Source organism: Leopardus geoffroyi, chromosome B1, assembly GCF_018350155.1.
Source record: "Leopardus geoffroyi isolate Oge1 chromosome B1, O.geoffroyi_Oge1_pat1.0, whole genome shotgun sequence".
In the NCBI taxonomy this organism is placed as follows: domain Eukaryota; kingdom Metazoa; phylum Chordata; class Mammalia; order Carnivora; family Felidae; genus Leopardus; species Leopardus geoffroyi.
The window spans coordinates 72,949,171-72,962,083 of NC_059327.1; positions in this window are offsets into that span (position 1 = coordinate 72,949,171).

The window sequence follows — 12,913 nt, forward strand, 5'->3', positions numbered from 1 at the left end:
GTTTCACCACTTCATCTTGGGGTTGTATGGAAGCTGTGCTGGGAATTTTATCTATATAACAATTGGCTAAGTGTGAAAAATTAGCATTTTAGGTTAACATCTTGTGCTCCTAAGATCTGAAACTTTAAAAACACTAAAAAAAAAAATGTAGGGAAAAAGTGTCTTGATGTTGGTGGTTTAGGCAATGATTTTTGGAGTTGACACCAAAATCTCAGGCAACAAAAGCAAAAATAGGCAGAGTTTCATCAAATTAAAAAGCTTTGTCACAAGAAAGGAAACAGTCAACAGAGTAAAAAAGGCAAACTTCAGAGTGGTAGAAAATATTTGCAAAGAATATGTCTGGTAAGAGGTTAATATCCAAAATATATAAGGAGCTAATACAACTCAATAACAAGAAGACACACAAATAATCTGATTATTTTCCATCAGATGGGCAAAAGACCTTCTTCAAAAGAAGTCGTACAAATGGTCAACACAAATATGAGAAGGTAGTCAACCTCAGTAATCATCAAAAAATACAAATCAAAGCCACAATGAGGTGTCACACCTATTAGAATGGCTATTATCAAAAAGACAAAAGATAACAAGTGTTGAGGACTGGGAGAAAAGGGAATCCTCCTGAACTGTTGGTGGGAATGTAAATTGGTATATCCGTTATGGAAAACAGTATGGAGGTTTCCCAAAATTTTAAAAAAGAAATACATGATGATCCAGCAATCCCACTTCTGGATATATTTCTTTTTTTTTTTAATTAAAAAAATGTTTTAATTAAAAAATTGTTTTTAATGTTTATTTATTTTTGAGAGAGACAGAGCGTAAGTGGGGAAGGACCAGAGAGAGAGGGAGACACAGAATCTGAAGCAGGCTCCAGGCTCTCAGCTGTCAGCACAGAGCCCAATGTGGGCTTGAACTCATGGACTGAGAGATCACGACCTGAGCTGAAGTTGGACACTTAACCCACTCAGCCACCCAGGCGCCCCCACTTGTGGATATATCTCTCAAGGACGTGTATTCAGCATCTTGAAACTGCTGCACTCCCATGTTCATCACAGCGTTACTCACAGGCACAAAGATTTTGAAACAACTTCAATGTCTGTCGATGGATGAATGTATAAAGACATGTATATGGGGCGCCTGGGTGGCGCAGTCGGTTAAGCGTCCGACTTCAGCCAGGTCACGATCTCGTGGTCCGTGAGTTCGAGCCCCGCGTCGGGCTCTGGGCTGATGGCTCAGAGCCTGGAGCCTGTTTCCGATTCTGTGTCTCCCTCTCTCTCTGCCCCTCCCCCGTTCATGCTCTGTCTCTCTCTGTCCCAAAAATAAATAAACGTTGAAAAAAAAAATTTAAGACATGTATATGTACTGTATTCATTATACTAAGTGAGGCCAACACTGAATAATCTTATTTAGATGTAGAACCTAAAATAGAGTCATAAAAACAGAGGGTAAAATGGTGGTTGCAAGGGGCTTGGGGGTAGGGAGAAATGGGGAGGTATTGGTCAAAGTGTACAAAGTTTCAGTTATGCAAGATAAATAACTTCTGATGATCTAATGTATAGTATTATAACTATAGTTAACAAGACTCTATCATGTAATGAAATTAGCTAAGTGGGTAGCTTTTACGTATTCTCAACCACACTCAAACACACACACACACACACACACACGAAAGAAAATGGTAACCACATAAGGTGATGATTATGTTAAACAGCTTATTTATCTCACAATGTATATGCATACCAAAATATCAAGTGGTACACTTAAGTATATACATTTTTATTTGTCAAGTATACCCCAATAAGTGTGGTAAAAAAAATTGTATGATAAGAATTGAAAACCCAGTTAGGGAACACGGGCTCCAATAGCTTTGTCTTGTAGGTGCTCTTGACCCCCAGGCCCTTTATCTGGGCAGAGCATCACTAAAGTCCTGGAACTAGGTCATTTTGATATTTTTGGCTTTGTGGTCTCCTATTTATTTGTGTCCCAGGATAGTTTATTTTGGTTCTCAATTCTACAGGCAACAGATACTTGCATTTTGTCTAGCGCTCAGTAGTCATGAAAATCTCAGTTTTGCTGCACCCAAGTTGGAGATGTTTTAGTAAGAACAGACTATCCTAGGGGCGTCTGGGTGGCTCAGTCGGTTGAGCGTTCGGCTCAGGTCATGATCTCGCCATCTGTGAGTTGGAGCCCCGCGTTGGGCTCTGTGCTGACAGCTCAGAGCCTGGAGCCTGCTTCGGATTCTGTGTCTCCCTCTCTATCTGCCCTCCCCCACTCATGCTCTGTCTTTCTCTCTCTGTCAAAAATAAATAAACATTAAAAAAAATTAAAAAAAAAAAAGAATAGATTATCCTAGAATCCCTGGACCAGCCAGAATTGCACTGTGTGTACAGGCAAGTCAAAAACAGCACAGACAACTTATCTAAATGGAACAGACACAGGTGGGGTATGGGGAGACTGGGAGGGAAGGAAGGACTGAATTTCCTCTGGCATTTGCCATTAGCCTGGTCATAGTCCTCATGTGGCCAAAGAAGGTCCCTTTGTCTTGAAAACTTAATTTAAAAAAAAAGTTTATTTATTTATTTTGAGACAGAGAGAGATAGAGAGTGATCAAGGAGGGGCAGAGAGAGACAGAGACAGAGAATCCCAAGCAGGCTCTGTGCTGTCAGCACATAGCCCAATGAGGGGCCTGAACTGAGGAACCGTGAGACCACGACCTGAGCTGAAATCAAGAGTGGGACTGAGCTGTCCAGGCACCACCCCGCCTTTTTTTTTCAATGGTAAAGATCTTTGAAGGAGAGTAAGAAAGAAAATGGAGTTTCAGAGAAAAGGTTAAATTGTCTCAAGCACTTAGACTAGTGGAGCTCCTGGCAGGATCAATGCCATGATTTTAGTCTTCAAATGTCTTTTTGGCTTATTGCTGTGAGTGTGAATTCTATTGTGTCACAGAACCTGCTTTGTCTTCACAACTTAAAAGATACAAACAGTTTCTAGGATCAGCGATTTTTAAATTCACATCTTTGAGCACCCTTGCCTCACATTTTCCATTTTCATACTTTATCATAGTAATGATGGAGGTGTGGGAGGTGGTTTTAAAAAAAAAAAAAAACCATAAAGAAAGCAACTAAGCCAAGTAGCCATCCCAGAGTTTGCTGTCCGGTCAGTCAGCCAATCGTTTCCATGATGAATCTACTTAGACTTACTTTTCAATATTGATTTATTTATAGGGCGCGAACTGGTAATTAGTTATTGACTCTGTGAAAAACAAATTATTTATAAAGCATTTATTCTATGATGTTACATGATACAAATGAGCTTTAGAATGACCGATGACTTTTCAAAACAGTTGAGTTTATTCCTAAGTACAAAAGTCCCCCGTGGCTACCAGGCTTCTTATAAGAAATCCGGTTCTAAGTCATTTGAAAAAAATCATTCCGAGAACAGGCTTAAAAAAAAAATAAGCTAGTACATGCAGTGAAATAATAGCTGAGAAATAGAGTCACACAAGGAAAGACAAGAGCTTAACCAAGCAGTTTTGTTTGAAGCTATATCAAAAAATTTGTGAATTTCTAAGGTTTCCATTTATCTACCTTATGGCCATTCACACCTACTTGCTCTTTTCAATGCCCTTGAGCGATGGCTTTAAATCTATTTTTGGTGTGCTATTGAATTGGTCACTTCACCTCTCTGCACCTCTATTAATTTTTTCAACCTCCCCTTAAAAGTAGCATGTTTCCAGGTGTCGCTGGCTCTTGGCTAAGCAAGATTATATACTATGTCGTCGTTTCAATATGGACTTGAAATTTCAAAGTAAAGTAACTGCTTTAAAAAAATATTAGAGAACATGTGCCTCCACTTTTGAAGTTGTCATCATACCTGCTCTCCGCTTAGTTATTCACTTATTTTTTCAGCAACTAGTTCTCTAGGACTTTCTACATGTCTTGCTTTGCATTTATATTGGCAAATAGAGTCAATATATTACTGCCCATGTAGAACTGATAGCCACAGTCTGGAGCTCATACTAGCTTCTCAAATGACTTTAAAAAGTTCTCTGAACAAGTAAGAGACCTAAACCTACAAATGCCACTCAAATAAATGTGCTCTTTGATATCCTCAAATAATCTGGTTAAGGGAAATCAACAGAACTCTCTACAAAAGAGTCGCTAAAAGTAGAGACATTGAAAACAAAGTTTTGAGTACAAAACTCTAAATTATTAGGGTTGCTAGTGGTAATTGAGTGGCTGTTAATTTTAAGACTTGGAAAAGGGAATATTAGGAGAACTTCTCCAATCCTTAGTTGCTTTTGTGTTTATTCATGTATTTATATATAAATTATAAAGGGAAGATCACTTTGCTTTTCACCCTCTCTTGCGATCACAAGATGGCAGTGTTTCTGAGCTTTGCTGCTGTAATAATTTGCCTTAAAATGGTATTGGGCAGAATTGCTGTAGGGAAGTCAGAATAAATGATGTGGAAGAACCTTAGCATGTAAAATAAAACCAACTAGCAAAGAAAAACAAACCGATGCTCAGGAATTTGCATTTCTGGAGGAGTGAGCTTGTGCCTAGGTCTTGTATATATTTGGGTGTTTACAATTTAGTGACCTTTTCTGGAACTCTCAAAAGATTAGAGTTGGTAGAGGCCTTAAGAGGAAACAAAGTGATGAGGTTGGGGAGTAAGCTGGGATTTGATAATGAAGGGCACTGCATCCTGAACTAAGGATATTTGATTCTGGTCCTCACTGAGGAGGCACTGAAGGGTTTTCAAATTTTATTTTTTAAAATTTACATCCAAATTAGTTAGCATATAGTGAAACAATGATTTCAGGAGTAGATTCCTTAACGTCCCTTACCCATTTAGCCCATCGCCCCTCCCACGACCCCTCCAGCAACCCTCAGTTTCTTCTCCGTATTTATGAGTCTCTTCTGTTTTGTCCCCCTCTCTGTTTTTATATTATTTGAAGGGTTTTTAAATAAGGGGAGGGGTAGGAATAATCAGGTTGTGCTTTGGAAAGATAACTATGGTGGTATTTCATAGGTTGCCAATGGAGGGGAGAGAGAATAATTAGATACTGCAGGCAGACTAGCTAGTCAGAAAGCAGTACGATCATTTAAATAAGACATAATTATCTAGATTAAAATAACGTCAGAGAGGTGGAGGAGACATTTGAACAATATTTAAAAATGTAGTCAATAGGACTCAGTGATTATTTGGGGCCTTGAAAGAGAGAGAGAGAGAGATTCCTAAATTAGTTGAGTGGGTAGATAGTCACATCATTATAACTAAATGAGATATGTAAGAGAGAGAAAATGGTACCTGGGGATTGAGGTGCCTGGTGTCTGTATAATATCATCTGGAGGAGACTAGTCAGTCATCAGTTGAGAATGAGGAATTCATTTTGGGGGAAGAAACAGAGTGTGATTTTTTTAAGAGGTGAGGGAGTGAGCCAAGTAGATTCTGAGGGAGAGCATGACAAGACAAGGAGGGTGCTTGACATGTTCAGGAAACAGTAAGAAAGCCAGCTCAATCTCCTAACATCTATTGATTCATCAAATAGTGATTGAGTACCTATAATATGCCAACCACAAAACCAGGCGTTGAAGAGAAAAAATTAATCCCTGAACCTCAAGGAGCCATGGAGGAGATAAGGCATTAAAAACCATATGGTTTGACTTTGCCACTGTGCCTTCTTTGTCAGGGCATTTTAAACTCCCTCTCCCTTAGTCTTCGTCTTTCCCACCTCCTTATTCCATCTCTCCTGTCTGTGGCCATCTCTTTTTCCAGCCATGACGTTACCCCATTTCTTCTCCTCTTCCCTCTTATCTTTTCTCCTTCCCCATACTAGGCTATCTCCCCTTTTTCTCTCTAGCTCTCTCAGTCTCTCTTGCTTCTTTCAGGAGTTTTTTCCTAACTTTGATTTTCTGTAGTTTGAAAATGACATGCCTAGACATAGTTCTTTCGTCATTTATGCTGCTGGATATTCTCTGAGCTTCCCGTAGCTGAGGTTTGGGGTCCAAAATTAATTTGAGGGAAATTCTCAGTCATATTTCTTCTGTTCCTTTCTTTTTTTCTTCTCCTTTTGGCAATCCCATTATGTATCTGTGACACCTTTAGTAGTTATCCTAAAGTCCTTGGGACAGTGTGTGATCGTAAAGTTATAGTTTGGGACATCAAAGGGTCTAGGTAGAAGGCTGATACCACACGAGTGGGAAAGTGAAGGGAGTGTCAAGAATGAGGGACAGTTTATCACCCAAATAATAATCATCATGGTAATAACAATATTCTCTATATGGCAACTAATACTTTCTGAATTTTATGTAAATCATGAATACATGTATTTTCCAGTAATTGCTTTTATGTAAATTGGGTACAAGGGCCTCTAGATTACAATTTTCTATTTGTAGCATTCTGAAAACGTGTCATCTAAGTAAAAATGATGTGTTTGGCATACAAAAGCAGTTTTAAGGCAAATTGTCTAATCCCCCCAGCCCCTTCCATCCTGACAGTCACCTTTACGTGCTCCCTATCTAGGATATTGTTTTAATGTTATTTATTTACTTTTATTTATTTATTTATTTATTTATTTATTTATTTATTTATGTGTGTGTGTGTGTGTGAGAGAGAGCGAGTGCAGGGGAGCAGCAGAGAGAGAGGAAGAGAGAATCCCAAGCAGGCCCTGCGATATCTTTGCAGAGCCAGATTGCGGGGCTTGATCTCCTGAACCTCGAGATAAATGACCTGAGCCAGAGCCAAGAGTCAGACAGATGCTCAACTGACTGAGCCACCCAGGTGTGCCCTCCCTACCTAAGTTTGAAAGCCATCCCTGGACGAGAAAATGAGAAGAGAAGAAAGCCAGGGGAGGTGGTTGTCAACCCTGCCTGAGCACCAGAATTACCTGTGACTCAAAAAAAAAAAAAAAAAAAAAAAAAAAATACACATGGAGATTTTGACTCAGTAGGTTTGAGGAAACAAAACCAGGACAGAAAGCCACAAGGAGACATTTGAAGGAGGGACTGGTCAACGTCGTCTAATGCAGCAGAGAGGTCAAATAAGATTATGTACCAGACAGTGCCCTAAATGTGTCCGCTAGAACCCCCCTGAAGCCCTCATAGGAGCATTGCCTTTGGAGTGTGGCCAGGACCAGATCATTGACTGAAGTGAAGGGAGGGAGGGGCGTGGTTCTTCTAATGAAAAGCTTTATTGAAGAGCTATGGGGACCCAGCTGAGGTTGGAACCTATAGATTTGCAATGGTGTCAGTCTGCATTCCTTCATACAGTTATTCCGTACTGTTGTAGGCACTGGGGGTGGAAAAGCAAATACAATGCAGAAGAATCTTACGTGTTAGAGGAAAAGTGGATAGTAAACAGGTAACCAAATAAAGATGTTAACTTCACAAAGTGATAAGGACGCAAGCAGTGATGTGATCCCGAGTGATAGAGGATTACATGCAGTGTGATGTGGCAGGCAGTTAACAGCTCAAGGAAGACCGAAGCAAAGCTAAACAGCACTTGTATTAATCTCCAAGGGGGTGCGGAAGGAGAAGGCTATGGAGGAGCCTGGAACCTCAGATGGATCAAGGGCCAAGGATGTTATGGTCATCGCTAAGAGATGGTTAGAGCGATGGACTCTCTTAGCCACACTGGATGTGAACGAAAGCGAAGCTGTTCTCTGAGTTCCACAAGCTTGTTCGTACATGTTCGTGTAGCATCATTTATCTTGCAATGTCATTCATTTTTTGAATGCTTGTCTGCTTCCGTGACTAGATTGTGGATTCTTCTAGGTAAAGGATTTTGTCCTACAAGATTCTTCCTTGAATACCTACTACCTTCTACTTTAAAAAAAAAAATTAAGTTTGTTTATTTATTGTGAGAGAGAGAGGCAGAGGGAGAGAGAGAATCCCAAGCAGACGCTGCGTGTGGAGACTGACTCGGGGCTCAAATTCATGAACCGTGAGATCGTGACCTGAGCCGAAATCAGGAGTAGGCCGCTTAACCTACTGAGCCACCCATGGGCCCCATACCTTCTACTTAATAGGTCTGTCTGGTTTCTGGAATGCCATTGGAAAAATTTTACTGTCTCCCCACCTTGGGGTACCACAGCAGCCCCCCCAATAATTTTCTTGTGTGAGGAGTGGATGATCGGATCCCCCAAAAGAGCAGGCTTGTTTGTCTATACAAAGAGTCATGTTAGAGAAATCCTCAAAAAACAACAAAACAGAATTCAGTGATTTAAACGGTCATCTTTTTGTTGGTTTAAAGATTACTGGAAGAAACCAAAAGGCAAACAGGAATGGATTCAGCATACATGGAAGTCCTCTGCAAGAAGTGAGGAAAATAATTTTTATCCAAATCTGAAGAAGAAGAGGCTATGATAATTTACCACTCAGTAATTTATTCATTCAATAATATAGAAGATCATTATGTATTTCTCTACCCTCAGACATTATTCTTATTGTTTTACGCCAATTGTCTGCAAGCTCAGCCCACAAGAGGAAGCTTATATTCATTTAGATGCTTTGCCTTGGGAACAGCTTTGTAGTCTAATAGCCAGACGTTCTGGAATTAATAAAGAGATTTCAGACTTCCTTTTTTTTTTTTCAAATATTCTTTTAAATGTCTTTTGATTTCAAAACTCATTCATCATAATTAAAAAAATAAAAAGTTACCTCTAAAGAGGAAAACTATAACATTAACAAAATTTAACTACCTTTTGTATTGATCTTTAACTGCTATGTCTTCAACTGATCTATCAATCACAGAGTCCAAAGGTTGGGTATAGCACCTTCATTTTAAAATTGATTAGGTAAGGGGCGCCTGGGTGGCTCAGTCGGTTGAGCGTCCGACTTCGGCTTAGGTCATGATCTCACAGTTCGTGGGTTCGAGCCCCGCATCGGGCTCTGTGCTGACAGCTCAGAGCCTGGAGCCTGCTTTGGATTCTGTGTCCCCCTCTCTCTCTGCCTCACCCCTGCTTGTGCTCTGTCTCTCTCTGTCTTTCAAAATTGAATAAACATAAAAAAATTTTTTTTAATTGACTAGATAAGGACTTCTAAGATCTTATGAGTCCAAATCATAGCTCTGGAAGATTCTGAAGCTTCAGTCCAAATTAGAGATGAAAGCCCCCCTCTGACAATGTGTCCTTAATGTTCCAGCTGCTCATAATTTCTTTCAGCTTCATAAATCAACACCCTGTGTCCCTTCAGAGCTGCTAAATCTAAATATAGATATTAAAATTTTCCTTTAAAATCCTTATTTGGAATTCTGAATGCATTTCTCTTTATAAGCCCCATTTTTTTTTCAACGTTTATTTATTTTTTGGGGGACAGAGAGAGACAGAGCATGAACGGGGGAGGGGCAGAGAGAGAGAGGGAGACACAGAATCGGAAACAGGCTCCAGGCTCTGAGCCATCAGCCCAGAGCCCGACGCGGGGCTCGAACTCACGGACCGCGAGATCGTGACCTGGCTGAAGTCGGACGCTCAACCGACTGCGCCACCCAGGCGCCCCAGAAGCCCCATTTTTAATGGAGCGTTTGAATCACTTAAATCTGATTCTGGACAGAGCTGGCAGGTGAGTTTTTTCCTTGGCTCACAACTGGTATTTTGCTGACTTCAAGTAAATGTGGGACATAGGCAAAAGATTTCTTGGTGTCTTCCCAGCTGCGTCTTAATGGCCAATGTTTATTTTTCAGCCCTTTTTTGTCCTTCTATCCTTCTATCACTTTCCATAAAAGAGACCATGTCTTTTCCCATAAAACAAAAACTCTCAACAGTTTGATGGGATTTAAAAACAAAGTTACAAAGTAGTTTTCTATACTGTATAGGCAAAAGGCTTCTAAAATAGTATGCATTACACATACCAGTGTAATATTGTAAAGCCTTGAATTGTCATCCTGCTTCAATTCTAAATGTAGCAATATGGACTCTGCTTCTCCTTTTTTTTTTTTTTCTCCTTTAATTTTTAAGAATCAAAATAGCTGGAGTCACTCATTTACATTACAGTTTATTGACTTGCTGTATTTTGGAGCAAGTGCAAAGTCATTTTGATATATGGCAATTTAAAATAATTGCTCTTCTCAAAATAGAAGGAAAATTAGCTGGTCTGGTGCATCAGCCTATTTAGGCAATATGTCTCCATATGTCAGCTCTCTGCTCTCCGCACCACCTGCTTGAGTCCCCATCAGGGACGCAGACCGATGAGATCACTACAGCAAGCTATAGATCTTGGGCAAGTTAACTGGTCCGATTTTGCTTGGTAATAAGGAGAGTGTCTCTGGAAAATGGGAAATTGGAATCTGTCACCGCTCAGCAAACTGATGAGTGATTGCTATTGTTTTGCATCTCTGTAGGGTTAGCATAGTTTATTAGCTGTTCCTCAGCCCTGAGAGTTTAGTGTTACTTCTGTTTTACAGGCAAGAATCTGAGATGTGTGTTGTGAAGCATAATTGTTGAAAACAAAGTGAAGGTAAGCGGTTTTCTGTGAGTCTTAGGATTCTAGCATTACCTGCCTTGAGCAAATTTAGCAATGGGGAGAGGTGGGGATTTTCAAGGTGACGGTGGCTAGGATCATAAATCAAAACTCTCTTAGGGAATGACTCACAATGCTTTCTCCCTTACCAGTGATTCTGCTTCCCTAATTCCTGAAATCAAAATTCACAAACACTAAATGCCTATGTGGCCAAACTGTGACAATATTTTCAATAATTTCTGATTTTGATTGGGAATTAATCATTGAAGAATAAGAAGTATCAGAGTTATTTACAAAAAAAACACATTTATTAAAAGAAAAGAGAAGAAAAAAACCATTTATTTATTAAACAAACTCACTGGAGGGAAGGTTCCACGTTGTCAGTCCCAGCTTCATTCTATTAAAAAAAATGAAACTTTGGATAAAATAATGTTACTTTTGAGGAAAAACTATGAAATCATAAAGTTGGAAAAGACCTTCAAGGTAGTCAGTTCCAAACCAGTATTTCATTTTAAAGTTACTAGGTAATAATGAAAAAAAACTGTTAGTACTAATTGGGAAGAAAATACTGATTTTAGTGCTCAATAGTGTGTACTGTTGCAGGTGTGTTTTTATTTTATTTATTTTATTCATTTATTTTAATGAATGTTTATTTATTTTTGAGAGAGAGAGAGAGAGAGAGAGAGAGAGAGAGCGTGCGCACATAAGCAGGGAAGGGGCAGAGAGAGAGGGAGACACAGAATCTGAAGCAAGCTCCGGGCTCTGAGCTGTCAGCACAGAGCCCGACTTGGGGCTCAAACCCACGGACCGTGAGATCATGACCTGAGCCCAAGTCAGACACTTAATGGACTGAGCCACCCAGGCGCCCCCCTGGCCAGCATTTAAAAAAATAATGAACCATAACAATAAAAATTAGGAAATATCAGAGTACATCTCACATTGTAAGGGTAAGTAGGGTGTCATGAAACTGTTGTTCCAGTTACAGTGTGTGTGTGTGTGTGTGTGTGTGTGTGTGTGTGTGTGTTGGCATATGATATAAAATGTATTTCTTATAGTAGGTCAGAAAAGTTTGAAAACCACTGCCTTTACATTTGAGTATGAGGAGATGAAAAGAAACATTCCTTGTGTGCGCATTAGCAAGTTTCCTGCCTCTTGGGTGGTGACTCCCCACTGAGTAGATTTCATGGCCCATTATATAACACTTACATTGTTTCCACAGCCAGGATTTATTTCTCTCCACAATGCAACCAGAACCCCATTTTCTGGCTTTGGGGCCATGTATTTTGCTTTAAAAGTAACCTTTGTGTTCTTTCCCAAAGACTCTTACCTTCTCCAGATAAATTGCGGCTACCTCTCAATTGTACCCCAAATGCACATCTAGTTAAGGTCTTAGCCGTCATGATTGTGTTTTATTTGCACAGTGTTCCTTTAAACCTTCAACAGGACTGCTTTTCTGCTGCAGATATACTTTTGTAAACATTTTATACAAAGATAAAACTTGGGATAATTCATTTAAATCAAAGAAAAAATCATCTTGACATTGTAAGACATGTTCTCTGCAATGAACCTGCCCACATTTCTAGCTGGAACTAATCCCTGGAGATGCTGTTGGCTGGAAGCAAAACCAACGCTGTGATAACTTCCGCCTTCTTTGCAACTGAGAACTCAGGTGTTTGAGAGACAACAGAGAAACAAAGGTATTCACTAGGGAGAAGGCTGGAAAGAAGTCACGCTGACCTTGGTACTTTCGAGGGAAATGTTAGTTTCTTATCGCTGCTGCAACAAATTACTGCAAACTTAGTGGCCTAAAACAATACAACCGTATTATTTTACAATTTTGAAGGTTGGAAGTCTGACACAGGTCTTGCTGGGCTAAAATCAAGGCATTGGCAGGGCTGTGTTCCTTCCGGGTGCTCTGAGAAGAATACATTTGCTTGCCTTTTCCAGCTAATGGAGGCTGACTGGATTCTTTCCCTCATGGCCCTTTCACACCGACCTTCCCTTCCCTTGCCCCATCTCCTTCTCTTGACTCTGACTCTCCTTTCACTTATAAGGACCCATTAAAGATCCATCTCAAGATTCATAATTTGATCACATCTGCAAAGTCCTTTTTGTCATGTAAGGTAACACATTCTCAGGTTTTGGGGATTAGGATGTGGACATCTTTGAGGGGCAGAATTATTTTACCTCCCGTGATGATGCAGGTCTAGGAGCAAGGGAAGATGAGGTCGCAAATAATGCTTCAGATTACCTTGATTTGTGATTACGGCATTGATGCTGGTGACATGCTTGCAGAGGAAGGGCCGAGATACTGGAATCATTCACTCTGACAGCTGAAGAGTTCAAGGGTTGGCCGCTGTGGCCACCGTCAGCTTTGTACAGGCCTGCCTTTTCCCTCACGGGCGGCATGCCTCTCTGTTTGCTGGTGAGTGCTTCTTGGCATTTAATATTCATCT